Source organism: Tursiops truncatus, chromosome 2 (assembly GCF_011762595.2).
Source record: "Tursiops truncatus isolate mTurTru1 chromosome 2, mTurTru1.mat.Y, whole genome shotgun sequence".
Taxonomy (NCBI): domain Eukaryota; kingdom Metazoa; phylum Chordata; class Mammalia; order Artiodactyla; family Delphinidae; genus Tursiops; species Tursiops truncatus.
The window spans coordinates 25,868,356-25,882,270 of record NC_047035.1 but is presented as its reverse complement, the minus strand read 5'-3'; positions in this window follow the sequence as shown (position 1 = coordinate 25,882,270).

The following is a 13,915-nucleotide window of genomic DNA, read 5'->3' as shown; positions in this document are numbered from 1 at the left end:
TGGTACTTTGTAAGGACTTTATTCTGGTCCCAGGCTCTGGGTATCATCTTTCATCCCCACCGGGAGAGAGGTAAGAGATGAGAAGAGGTCTGCCTGGGCGACACAGCACGAGCAGAGTGGCTGAAGAGAAAGAGGCAGCAGAAAGAAGCTTTATCTCAGTTCCCTTTATTATAAGAGAAGGGGAGTAGTCCTTGCTGTCCACTCGACATCCTGGGATTATGGTGAAGTACAAAAAAATGATGTCTCTAAAGTACTGTGAAATTGCTCCACAGAGCAAGGCAGCCTTCCTGCACGAAAGCCCAGCAATGGAATTCAAGTGATGACCTTCCACCCCTTAAGGGTTGTCATTTGCTTGGAACAATTAACGGTATTTTCTACCAAAATTACACTGACGACTAATGGGAAGAGAGTAAATCTCAACCCAGCCTTTGACTGGTTTCCTGGAAGGAGATATTCTGTGGGTCCATGGACTCCTGTGACCACTCTGGCATTTTCCTCTCTTCGTTCTTGTGGCACGTGGCTTTCCTATCTGTTTCTCTTTCTGAAGGATGGTTATGCAAGGCATGAGAGAATTGCTTGAAAGAACAGTCTGTGTGGTTCCTGCCTCACATTACAGCATCTGGAGGAGATGAGAAAGAAAGAGAAAAGCCTGTGGAGTAACACAGTGAGTGGGTGGAAGCTGTTAGGAAATGAAAGGGAATAAAAACTGAAAGTAGGATCCCGAGGCCAGCCCGCGTGAGGGCCCAAGTCAGGTTGAATGATGTGCGTTTGGAGCGAGGCCTTCAGAGTGGCTTGAGAGCGCGAGAGTAAAAATAGCTGCCTTTAATCTTCCTAAAGCCTCACTTTATCTCAGGAATTGCAGGGGCCTTGGGGGAGTGCTCGCTAATTCTGGGAAATGTCTGTATAACAGAGGTGGGCCAGGGCCTCTGTTCTCCAGGGTCACCCGCAAGCCTTTGGCCGCTGGCTGGGCAGGTGGGAGTGCTTGGCTTGGAGCCTATCCTCCGTCTGGGACCGAGAGCACGGCAGCTCCTGAGCCCTGGCCGAAAAACCCAGAGCTGCTCCCACTCGCACATAGTAAAACCGTAATACCCCTCCAGAGAGCTGGGCTGAAATCACCATCTCTTCTGCTCAGCCTGATACAAATTCATAAGTCGCCCCAGAGTCAGGGGAAGAGAAGAAGCTTAAAGATACCCACAAATAAAAAACTGCACCTTCAGTAGGCCCTGCCTCCTATTTAACAAGTGCAGGAAAGTCTGGTTCTGGAGGGCAGGTGGTCCCCCTGGAGAATGATTAATTCTGACTCCCCTCTGTTCTTCAGCAAGGCTTCTCGCCTGTCACTGGGCTGCTCGGGAAATGCAGGTGTGTGTTCACTTAAGCAAAACACGGAGGAAGGGCAGTGAACCACCAAAACCAACAGCCCAGGATGCCCGCAGCTGACAGGGCAGTCCCAGGCCTGGTTTAGAGAGCGCGCTTTCACTGATGGTCCCGGAGATCCAGCAGGCCAGAGGCGCTGGGGTAACTTTAAGGTGAACGCCTTTTTCTAAAGCCTCAAGCCGATGCTTGTCTAGTCAAGATGTATTTGGAAGTTTATGCTGCTTGCATTCTTGAAGCATTTTCCAGGCTCAGTTACTCTGCGAAGCCCCTAGCTAGTCACTTACAAGAGTTGCCAATTGTACTCGTCAGGTCCGGCCGCAGTGACAGGACTGGCCTCCTGGCCCCGCCAACTGCAGGGCATAGGGAAACGTGGGAGAGCATGTACCCAGCTGTAAATGTCTCTGTTGCACTGATTTTTTTTTTTTTTCGGTACGCGGGCCTCTCACTGTTGTGGCCTCTCCCGTTGCAGAGCACAGGCTCCGGACGCGCAGGCTCAGCGGCCATGGCTCATGGGCCCAGCCGCTCCACGGCATGTGGCATCTTCCCCGACCAGGGCACGAACCCGTGTCCCCTGCATTGGCAGATTCTTTTTTTTTTTTTTAATTTATTTATTTAATTTATTTATTTTTGGCCGCGTTGGGTCTTCGTTGCTGCGCACGGGCTTTCTCTAGCTGCGGTGAGCGGGGGCTACTCTTCGTTGCAGTGTGTGGGCTTCTCATTGCGGTGGCTTCCCTTGTTGCAGAGCACGGGCCCTAGGCGTGCGGGCTTCAGTAGTTGTGGCACACGGGCTCAGTAGTTGTGGCGCACGGGCTTAGTTGCTCCGCGGCATGTGGGATCCTCCTGGACCAGGGATTGAACGCATGTCCCGTGCATTGGCAGGCGGATTCTCAACCACTGCACCACCAGGGAAGCCCCTGGCAGGCAGATTCTTAACCACTGTGCCACCAGGGAAGCCCATCTGTTGCACTGATTTTTTAATTGAGGGAAACAAGCATTCTGGGACCCACAGACTCAGAGGTGAGCAGGCATCTGACAGCAGAGGTCAGCCCCATGGTAGGTCCCACTTTGGGGACCTTTAAAAATCCTCAAACGTGGTCCTCACTACTCAGATTTTTCACTCCCCCTACCCCCCTAAGATTTGTATTACTCTCAAACCCTGATCATTTCCACTGCTGAAAGCTTTAATGTTTCCTGAAGCTTACCTGACCAAGACATTACCATTGTTAACTTCGGAGTAACAAATACATGAAATTGTCAATACATTTATGTCCCAGGTGCTGACCTAGTTGTAGGGTATGAAATGGTGAATGAAACAGACATGTTTCTTGCTTCTGTTCTAGTGGGAGGGTAGCAATGACCGTCAGTTAGTCAGTCTTCCCTCTGATGGTTTGGGTCTCACCAGGTCTTGTACATCCAGAGTTCTGTGTGTGAGCCTGGGCAAGGTGATACGGCCTACTCACTTCTACTTTTATTTCAAAGATTAATGTTTTGATAATTTTTGGCTTTAGCATCCTTTGATTAGGGCAAGAGTCCTTCATGTTAAACCACTAGCTGAGAACAGAAGTGTTGATAGAGGCGCAGTATATTAATTAGTTGGTAAGTTCACTCCAACACCCAGCACACTAGGAGAGAGTTCTAGAAAGTGGATTATCCTGTTTGGTGACACCTTCTGGGCTCACCCACAAGAGAACTGCGTCTGCTTTCCTCAGCCTCCCCCCAGCTGCTGCTGCAGAAGCATTTACAAGACCCCAAGCGAGCCTGGGCACCTCTTTAAATTTTGCACCGTAGGCACCTTGCTTGCCTCACCCGAGGCCCAGCCCTGGCAGCACCAAACAGTTCCTGAGACCCAAGTCCTACAGAAGGACACACGTGGTCTCCCGCCCTGGGGCCCTCACAGCTGAGCCAGGAGATGTGACTCACGGGGAGAGTAGCAACGGCGAGGTAGTGTGGCTGGTGCCCAAGGTCAACTACAGACCAGGGTCGTAGGAGCTCTCCAAGGTCTCCAAAGGAACACAAGGCGAGTTGAGCTTCGAGCTCAGCCTTGGCGTTGGGTGGAGTTTAGATAAGCTGAGAGAAAGGGGAACAGCATTTTAGCCAAAGGAAAGAGTCTGAGTAGAGGCATCATGGTGAGATGGAAATACAACTTTGGATCTGGTTTCTGTGTGATCCTGGCAAGTTACATACCCTTCCTGGGCCTCCTTTCCAAGTTTGTTAGATTACTGTCTCCTCTAAAGGGTTACTGTGCCGAAAGGTGTGAAGTGTCTACTGCAGTGGCTCCACATGGGGAGGGGGAGGGGGTGCTCAAGAAGCAGTAATCATACGATCGTTGCTGCAGGTAAAGCACGAAGTTCGAAGCTCGAGGGGGTAGGATGGAGCCAGCTGAGCTGGCCTCCATCCAGGGTCAGCCTTTCACGTAGTCCTGAACGGGCAGTGAGCAGCCAATCAGCCCAGCTCCCTGCCGGCCTCCCACCCCCGGCTGCACCGAAAACAGAGCCCCTCCTTAGCACACACACTTGGCAAGCACGCTCTCCCAGCCTGTCCTAGGCCTCACCCCTCTTTAGGCCTATACAGCCAGGGGGTGGGGAGCTATTGAGGAATCCGTATTGATTGCAGGCCCCACCCTAGCCAGGATCCTAATCTCACACGTGGCCCAGACCCCTAGCTGATGACTCAGCCTCCAGTCTCGGCACATTCTGTCCTCACACCTGGCACATTCTGTCCTCACACCTGTACGGGGTGAACTTCTTCAGACCCTCTTGCTCTCGTTACTGCCCTCTGCAGGCACCAGCAGGGCAGCGGGTCTAGCCCTGGCTGCATAGCGGAAGCCCTTGAAAATCCCGATGCCCAAGGCCACACCCCAGACCGATTCTGTCAGCTTCTCTGGGAGGTAGGACCTCCCCTTCCCTTTCCCCATCAGTAATTAAAGCTCCTCAGAGGACTGCGAATGTACAGACAAAACTGGGAACTCCTGCAATGGCTCCCCATCGTGGGCTTGGGTTTAGGGCTGGGGCGGAGGAGAAGGGACTAGCCCTGCACTGTGCAGTGTGATCGGTAGCGTCGCCATCCCCTGGAGCTTGTTAGAAATGCAGAATCGGAGGACTAGCCGATTGTGAATCTGCACTTCTACCAGGTTCCCGGGTGATTCCTGCACGCTGTCAAGCACTGGCACCAGCTTTTACTAGACGCTCACAGTGGTCCAAGTGAGGTGCCAGGTACACACATGCCATTTCATCTCAGCCTCACAGCCTCTCAGCCGTTAGCGCACCCTCTGACAAACAAGGAGACACCGGCCATTCGTTCAACAAATCCTTCCTGAGTGCCTAATATGAGAGAAGCTCCGTACTAGGGACTGGGGATCAAGAAGGGCGCTCCCCTGCTGGACTAGTGCTTAGAGACCAATGGGGTATGATGTCAGCGTTCTCACTTAACAGCTGTGTGTTCATGGGTGACTCCCTTGGCCTCTCTGAGCTCCAGTTTCCTCTTCTGCAGCTCTGGGCTGTGGTCATGATTCAGTGATTTCCCCTAGGCCAAGTACTCACCAGAAGGCTTGGATCTAGCTTGAGTTCAAGAATGGTTGCTATTGTTTATACTAGTAAAATACCAGCAGGTTGTGGGGAGGAGGGGGAGTGGGGTAGAGGGACACCAGGCCACAGTGGTGCCTGCGGAGAGGCGGCAGGGATGAGGGCGAGGTCGTGAACGCCAAGAACCTCCCAGGAGGTGATGCACCGGGGAGGAGCCGGGGTGTGGACAAGGCTGCCCTGTCCTCGCGCTGCCTGGCGTCATTTCTCCGGATCAGGCTGGTTCTTCCCACTTTTCTGACGAGTAGATGAATCAGACCACTAGAAGCAGCATGAGTCTGGGCCTAGATCTCGCCCTTGGTCCCTTGAAGCCCTTTGTGGTTCCTCGAGGCAAGACACCGAGCAGCCCCTCCAGACCCGGGCTTCATTAGCCCGAGGTCCTCTCCTGCGCCCCACCTTGGCCGGCGGAGCGCGGGCGGCCCCTTACGGCGGAGCCGAGCCACGGCAGCGGGCCCTGGCGAGTCCCAGGCGTGCCAAGGGCGACGGGGAAGCGCAGCCAAGCCGGCTGAGACCCCGCCCCAAGCGGCCCTGGTCCCACGGGGTGGGGCCCCGGCTGTGGAATTGCGGCCCGGGCCCGGGCAGGGGTCGGGTCCGCGGAATCGGCTTAGGGGTTTCGTGTTCCTCGGAGTCCCACCATTGTTTCCTGTAATTTAATTTTCTCTCCTGAAGGCGTTGCTAATTAAATCCTTTCTCCGGCGAGCCGTCGTCCCCCTCCCCTGCTCCTCTGTTTATTAATTATCCAGCACGTGCGAGGGAGCCAGGCGCGCTCAGGTGGACGGGCCTCGCTGCTCGCTCTACTGGCGGCCTGCTCAGCTCCCTCCTCGGGTCTCTCAGGGCTCTTTCCACCTGGACCATGTGAGCAGTCCTTACAAGTCTGATTAAAAGCAGGAACAGCCCTTTTCCTGCTGCTGCTGACCTCTGCTGGCTTGGAATCCATCAAAATCCAGTTCATTGCATTTCACCTCCCCTTTCTTCCCACCTCTGAAATCGTACTCCTCGCTGCTTTTTCCCCTAAGCGCTCTTCCTGCCTTTCCCCCCACCGTCCAGTGCACGACATGCTAGGCAGAGGTTTGCCACACTGAGCCCAGTGGCTTGTGGAAGGTCTCACAGCTTATCTAAGGCACAGACGGGACTAGAACCCAGCTCTCCTGAAGCTTAGCCTCTCAGGGGTCACGAACTCAGAAGGCTCCAGGGGCCCTGTGTGTTGCACAGTGGGGAGGGGTGGAGTCTGCGGCAAGGGAGAGCTGTGCTTGCCCCTTTGGGGGGGTTCATTCAGTGTGCCCCACTGAGGGCCGAGAATGGCCACTTCTTGATAAGTCTAAGAGTGAGTCCAAAGAGGGTGTGGAGAAAAGGGAAGCCTCCTACACTGTTGGTGGGAATGGAAATTGGTGCAGCCAAAAACAGTATGGAAGTCCCTTAAAAAACTAAAACTAAAGTTTAAGCAATTCCACTCCTAGGCATATGATCTGGAAACAGTGAAAACTCTAATTCAGAAACATACATTCACCCCAGTGTTCATAGCAGCACTGTTTACAATAGCCAAGACATGGAAACAACCTAAGTGTCCATCGACAGATGAACAGATAAAGAAGATGTGGCACATATATGCTATGGAATATTACTCAGCCATAAAAAAGAAGGAAATAATGCCATTTGCAGCAACATAGATGGACCTAGAGTTTATCATACTGAGCGAAGTAAGTGAGACAGAGAAAGACGAATATCCTATGATATCACTTATACATGGAATCTTAAAAAATGATACAAATGAACTTATTTACAAAACAGAAACAGACTCACGGACATAGAAAAACTAATCATTACCAAAGTGGAAAGTAGAGGAGATGGATAAATTTGGGATTAACAGATACATACTACTCTATATAAAATAGATAAACAATGAGGACCTACTGCATAGCACAGGGATCAATATCTTGTAATAAGCTATAATGGGAAAGAATCTGAAAAAAAAATCTATCTATCTATAGATATGTAGATGTACATATATATCTATGTACGTATATATGTACAACTGAATCATTTTGCTGTACACCTGAAACATTGTAAATCAACTATACTTCAGTAAAAAATTAATATTGCATATTTAACTATAAAAAAGAAAAGAGTGAGTCCGATGTCCGAGGATGGCAGTGACCGGAACCACTGGGCACTTTGGACTCACCGTGTGGTGATCTTTCCAAGATGCTGCTTAGGGGACATGTGAGCCCCACCCCCATGCCTGCCCATCCAAGGCCTAGTTCTGCCCATGCTGTGGAGAAGGTTCCCAGGCTGGCACCCCTCCCACCGCTCATGCAGGGCCCCCCTTCCCCTCAGATCTCCCCATGTCTTGGATGCCACTCTCCCCTCCTCTCTATCTACAGTTCCCCATTCAGACCGCATCTGGCCCAACTCTCAGCTCTCTATCAATCAGGCAGAAAAAGAAGGCAGTTCCAGCGGATCCCAGAATTTGAAAGGAGGCGTCGTGGCTGGGGTGTGTGTGCTGTCTTTAAGGAGATACTGGTGGTGGGGATTTCAGGCATCACAAGGAGGCCAGAAGGGGGCATTTGGGGACAGGGACTCTGGGAAGGAGCCCACACACAGGACTGCCTCCCCTCTGGAAGCCTCCCAACGCTGGCTCTCAGCTGCTCTCGGCTCAGAGTTTCAGGTCAGTGCCCTGCTCCCTGCCTGCTAGCTTCTGGCTAAGGCTGCCTTCAGTGGGGAGGGCGTTAACATGTGATCTCGCTTCGCCAGCTATCCCTTTGGCCCCTCCGGAGGCTTCTCTTTTCGCATAGGTTGTAGATGAGCTTTGGCGGCTGTGTCTCTTCCTCCTCAGGGCCCACTCCATCTTAGGGTCTTTGGTGCCTCCCCTGCTCTGGTCTCTGTGGGAGGGGGTGTGAGAGGTGCCCGGCTGTGCTCAGCCTTCTGGCAGTGTCTGGTCCCCACCTGCAGGTGCCCTGATACTGCCTGGGAGTAACTGCCTGGAAATAACTGAGGCCTTTCCCCCGGGCTAGGCATTGTCCCTGAGCCCTGGAGGATGGCCCCCAGCCTGGACTGTCCTCAGACCCGCACAGTCAGTCTCTGGTAGAAGTGCTTCATCCAGGGCAACTCGCCATCATCATCAGTCTGGGAGGAACCAGATACACCCCATAGTTCCTGAAATCAGCCTGTTTTCACCTGCACAGTCACCTTAAGCAGCTGACTGTCTGCTCTGTGAAGAGAGAGGCTGAGCCTTATTCCTGTCTCTGTTCCCACCAGGGCCTGTCACATAGTAGGTGCTCAATAAATTTGTTGGCTGAATCAGTCAGTCAATGAATTGATGAATAAAAATGCGACTCCTTGTTACTTTTCAGCAGGGAATTTATTGGATGTCTACAACAGTCCACGTAGAAAGACAATCTAGTGTCTGGGTTAAAAGGATAAAGTCAGGAGCAGGCAGCCTGGGTTTGAATCCCAGCTCTGCCACAAGGCTTTGGACAAGTTATATAACCTTTTTGGGCCTCAGTTTCTTTATCTGGAAAATAGGGGTAGTAATAAATCATACCTCAAGGGGTTGCTATGAGGAATAAATAGTGCAGGTAAAGTGTGTGTACGACAAGGGCCTGCCATGCAGAGAATGTTCAGTAAGTGCTGGTCATTCTCACTCACGGTAGAATTACTGCGACAGTAGTGTCAGTGGACTGCACTCTACACTAGGAATGGGGGAAACCAGGGCACTTCATCGTCCCCATTCCCGCCCTCTAAGGTTCACAGTAGAGTTGGGAGATGAAATCCACAAGGAGGGAGGAAGTTAGAGCTGCCAGGTGTAGGGGAAGATTCCCCCAGGGCTGGACTAGTTGAGGAGAGGCCCTGTGGGATGTAGTGGGGCTGGGAGAGGCCTAGGCTGATGGAAGAGGCATGTGGTTGTGGGGTGTGGGGTCACCCATGAGGGGGCAGCGGGCCACAGGGGGATGTGGACCTTGCCAGTCAACTCAGGAGACTGTACATCACGCAGGTCATCCCTACATTTCAGGGTTTTCAGCTTTTCAAATCTACTCGAGCTCCTGGAGGCCATCCTGGCAGAAACAGTTTCCTTCCAACCGCATTTGCTGAGTCTGGGTGGGAAGGAAAGAGTGATGGGGAGCTCCCAGAGGCCCCTCTTTGGGCCCAGGGTGAGGTCCAGGGATCTCCGATGGTCCCAATTGAGTTTTCCAGCAGCTTCAGGCTGAAACTCTGGGCAATAAACATGACCCCCTGCCTTTGGTCTCCAACCTGGAGGACCCTGCTGATCTAAACATCAGTTTGTGCCTGATGCACCCAAGCAGGACACCCTTGACCTAGGATGAGCCAAGGGTTCGTAAGAAGTGATCAGAGGGAGGAGACGGGGGAGCGTGCCCTTAGGACTAAAATCTTCTCTGACTGTGGTTGCATACTCATGCTCCTATCACTCCTAAATGGAGACTTGAAATTCCCAGAAATCGACTGGCATCCCTGCCCCTGGATAGTCCTTCCCATCCCCACTTCCACCCACAGCCTTGCTTTTCTGCCTAGCCAACTCCTATTCATCCTCTGTGACCCAGATGTCACCTCCTCTGGGAAGTCTTCCAGCCTACCCACGGCTGAGTGAGTGCTCTCCTCCAGGCTTCCCTAGCACCCTGTCTTCCTCCTTCCATCAGCGCTGTCATACCACAGGACCGTCTGTGATTGGTCCTCTTCCCTGTGAGCTCCCCCAGGTCAGGCAATAGGTCTCATTCATCTTTGCCTTCCTGGTTTTTGGCACCATGCCTGGCATCGAGTCAGCATCAATGAATGTTCGAGGCATGAATGGAGAAGCTGGGCCAGCACGACCCAGAGAGAGGGGAATAGGGCAGAGGCAGAGGCCAACAGCAAGAGCAGCTGAGCTACCCCAGACACCGCCTGCCCCACCAGCAGGCTCGCCTGGCCGCTAAGCAGGTCCAAGGTTCTACCTCATCTCTAAGGCACCTGGGATAAGACAGGAGTCAGGCATCCTTGCTCTCTGCCCATCACCCCCTTTTCTCCCCAGCAGGAGGGGCTGCTTCCCAAGCATCCCTGAGTGCATGCCCAGAAGCAGGGTAGGAGGGACGTGAGGGGGAACAATGAGGCCAGTTGGAGGACACAGGGTACAGAGAGGAGCCAGGGCACTGGGGGGACCAAATACATGGAGTGACAGGGACAACCATGCTCTTAGTGGAGGAGACTGGCTGAAAGATGGCTGCCAGGACCGAAGGACTGGGCTCCTCATTATAGTGGAGGGGGATGTGGTTTAGGTCTCCTCGAGTACATCGTTTCCCCAAAGCTTCTTTGGTTCCCGAGCGCTGGGGAGCCCAGTATCTCCCTGTGTCTGCCACTGGGTGTGGAGACCAGAGGACCTATGACCTCTATTGCCACAGGCAGATGGTTCCCCACCCCCCGGCTTTGGGAGTCAGAGACTTGTGCGTAAGAAAGCTCTGAACCCCTTCCTCCACTCAAGGTTGCAGAGTGGTTATTAAGAGTGACACCATCAACTGCCAACCAATGGGCCAATGACAGTGGCGAGCGCTTCAGGGGCCCTGAACCCTGCCCAGGGTCATGTTCTCCTCCCAATTCCAGTGCTCCTGATGGCCTGTCCTTTGAGGTCACACTGATCACCCCACCTCAACCTTCAGGATCACCTTGAATCCTTTCACCAGTGCCCCTTCAGTCATGCTCCATGTCTGTGAAGTGCCTCTGATATCTTCCCTTCCTTACCAGCCTACAGCCACTATTCCCCCCTAGACCCTGGTTACATAATATGCAGATCATAGCAAATGCCTCTTACCTGGTCCCTCCCACTTCCAGTCTACCTGCCAAGGCTCCATTTTCTGAACTCTAGCTCTAATCAGGTAATTCCCTTGCTCAAAACCTTCAATGGTTCCCTATTACCGGTCAAATTTATTCCAGATCTCTTAGCTTGGCATTCAAGGCCCCTCTGCTCAGGTCCCAACTCTTAGCCTTAACTCCCTCTGCCTCACTGTGATGTCCCCTATCCTAACTGTTCCACGATCATTCCAAGGCTCCAGGCCTGTTCCCTCCACCTGGACAGCCCTCTCCATCCCTCTCCACCTGCAGAGATCTCATCCCTCCTTCCAGGTTCTGCCCAAATGGAAGCTCCTTGCTCCCTACCTCTGGATGTGCTCTCTTCGTCCTTTGAGCACTCCCAGGATGTGAACCCCCGGAGAACAGAGCTGTCTCATTTGTCTTCCAGCCCCACTGTGTGCACAGCCCAGTGCTGGGCACATCAGGGGAAAAAGAGGTATGCGGTGAGTGAATGAGCACGGATCTGTGCAATCATTGAGCACCTACTATGTGCCTGGTCCCTGCCAGGCATCCAGGGTACAGTGTGAACAAGGCAGGTGTGTCTGCCCCGTGGAGTATGGATAGCTCACACTCTAGAATGTGCTGAGGGTTAGCTGCAGCTCCATTCATCCCTTCCCGCTGGCCCCAGCACATCTCGGGACTGCCTTGCTGGTTGCCCCTTGGTGTGTGTTCAGGGAATGCCGACCCATATACAACACTGACCTTGGCTGAAGGTTCTTCAACAGCCCAAGTAGAATGAGCACTTCGCAGCTGTGTCTTCCATCAGTCCAGGCCTGCACATCTTTGGATGCATCAGAGGCTATGCCCATTCCCCTGCTCAGGGACCACTCCCTCCCTGCAGGGCTCAACACCCTCCCAGCTGCCAAAGTGTCCACGTATTATAGGGGCCGAGAGGAGGGGGCCCTGCCTGATCCTCGGTGGTGGGCAGCTCTGGCTGAGATGGAGGACCAGGCGGACTCCCCTCTTCATTCACTCCCCAGCTGTCATGGGAAGGAGTGGGAGAGAGGGATTGCGAGAGGGAGGCGGAGGCAAGTTCCCAGGTGGGACATTCCGTCCCTGGTGCCTGTGGGTCCACGCGGACCTGCTACCAACCAGGGTTGATACCCGCACTTTTACCAACCACGTGGCACAATCCTGACCACTCACAGTGGACACTGGCTGAAGGGCTGGAGCAGGACCCTGGGGACCCCGCGCCGCTGCCAGGCGCTGCCCTTTTCATCGCTGGATTCGAGGTGAGCCCGGATCCCAGGGAAGGAGCAACAGTGTCTGGGCAGCAGGGGCGGATTACTCAGGGAGTCTGGACACTGGTTACTTACCTACTGGAACAGAAGCGTTTTTAATACTTACCTTAAATATTTTAGCAGCTAGTATGACCGTGTCGGTATACTCCAGCCTTGCCAGCCCTGCTACCAACCAGAGCGCCAAAACCATCACAACAAGTCCAATTTAAAACCACATATTTTATTGATGTTCTTCATCGACATTATAGGGCCATGTGTACAAATATTTCTCAAGTCCTACACCTGGCAACCTCCCCACTGTCACCCCCACTGGCCAGTCAGCCAGGAGATGACTCCCTGCACGTATCCCTTTTGCTCCCTCACACTGCTGAGCCTCCAGGAGACTGAGCAGGGCAGGGCTGGCTTCCAAGCCTGAGCTTTGGGGTCAGGAGTGAGCCAGGCCCTTTCCCTTCTCGCCTTCCACTCCCACTGATTCAATATGGTCAGAACTGAGGGTGAGGATGCCCCCCCCCGCCCCAATGACCCCTCCATCCAGGAAGCCTGGGCTCCCCTTCAACCCTCTCCGCCACATCCTTCCCCTCCAAGTGACCTATCCTGCTGCCCAGCAAGATGGCAGAGTGACTGTTTTGCAGGGGGTGGGGACATGGGGTCAGCAACAGGATGCTCCTGGTGGCAGGGATTTCATCCTGTTCACCACCGTATACCAGTGCCTGGTGGAGACTTGGCACACAGTTGGTGCTCAGTAAATACATGTAGGATGAACGAGTGAATAATATAAGAGGGAGAACTATGAGCAGGTGGCACCATTACTACATTAGTTCTCTAGGGGCCATGAAGGCAGAACCAAGATAAAGTCCTCCCAAGCTCTGCTCGAGACCTCGAGGTGCTGTGCAGTGTCGTGTGGCAACGGTTGGGGTCACTGTGGCCACCAGCTGGACACTGCAGAGTGTGGGCTCCAGCAGACTGGGTGGCAGAACGGCCTTGGGACCCGGTCAGGAGGGGGCGCTTGTGTTGTCCCCACTCCCTCATATGCCCCAGGAGTCTGGTCTTCTGGGTCCCAGAATGCAGAGCAGTGCCCTCACCCAGAGCTAGTCAGGGCTGGTCTCCCAACTGCACCCCTATATTCCGGTCTCCCCGTTCCTGAGCCTCAACTCTCCCAATCTCACTCCTCAGAGTTGAACATGATTTTCCAGCTTTGCTCTCCCCACCACTGCCCCGACCTGCCCCTGACACTGTCCCCTCTCCCTGTCCTCAAAGGCCAACCCCCTCAGCTAGCATTAATACCTAGTAGTCCCATCTCGCTGGTGGTCGGGTAGGGTCCTGAAAGTTTGCATCATGATTTTCAGACTACTCCACGCCCGCCCCATCCTCCGCGAAAGCAAATAATTCACAGGTGTCTCTGCAGATCTTGCCTCTGGACCTGGCAATCATGAAGAAGACACTGGCATCTTGGGGTGGGAAAGGATCTTCCTTTCCCTGACCCTGTGCAGAAATTCTTTCCACAGCATGCCTGCCAGATGACTGCCTAGTCCCTTCCGGAATACCTCCAGTTGTGAGGCACTCACTACCTTCCCAGGCAACTATTCAAACACTGAACAGCTTTAGCTGCTAGAGTGTCCTTCAGAAATGAACCCATTTGCCCCTTTCATTCTCAGTCCCCAAATATCCCAGTGCCCAATCTCTGTGTCACCCTCTCTCTTCCCATTCTTTCTCTATTTTCATAACAACATTCCTCACCACTTCCCTCTCTCTCTCTCTCTCTCTCTCTCTCTCTCACACACACACACACACACACACACACACACACACGATCACATGCCCCCCCTTCTATATGGCTGTGCAGTCACACACCACTCTCATTTATCAGTATCTCCCTTTCCTTCTGTCTTC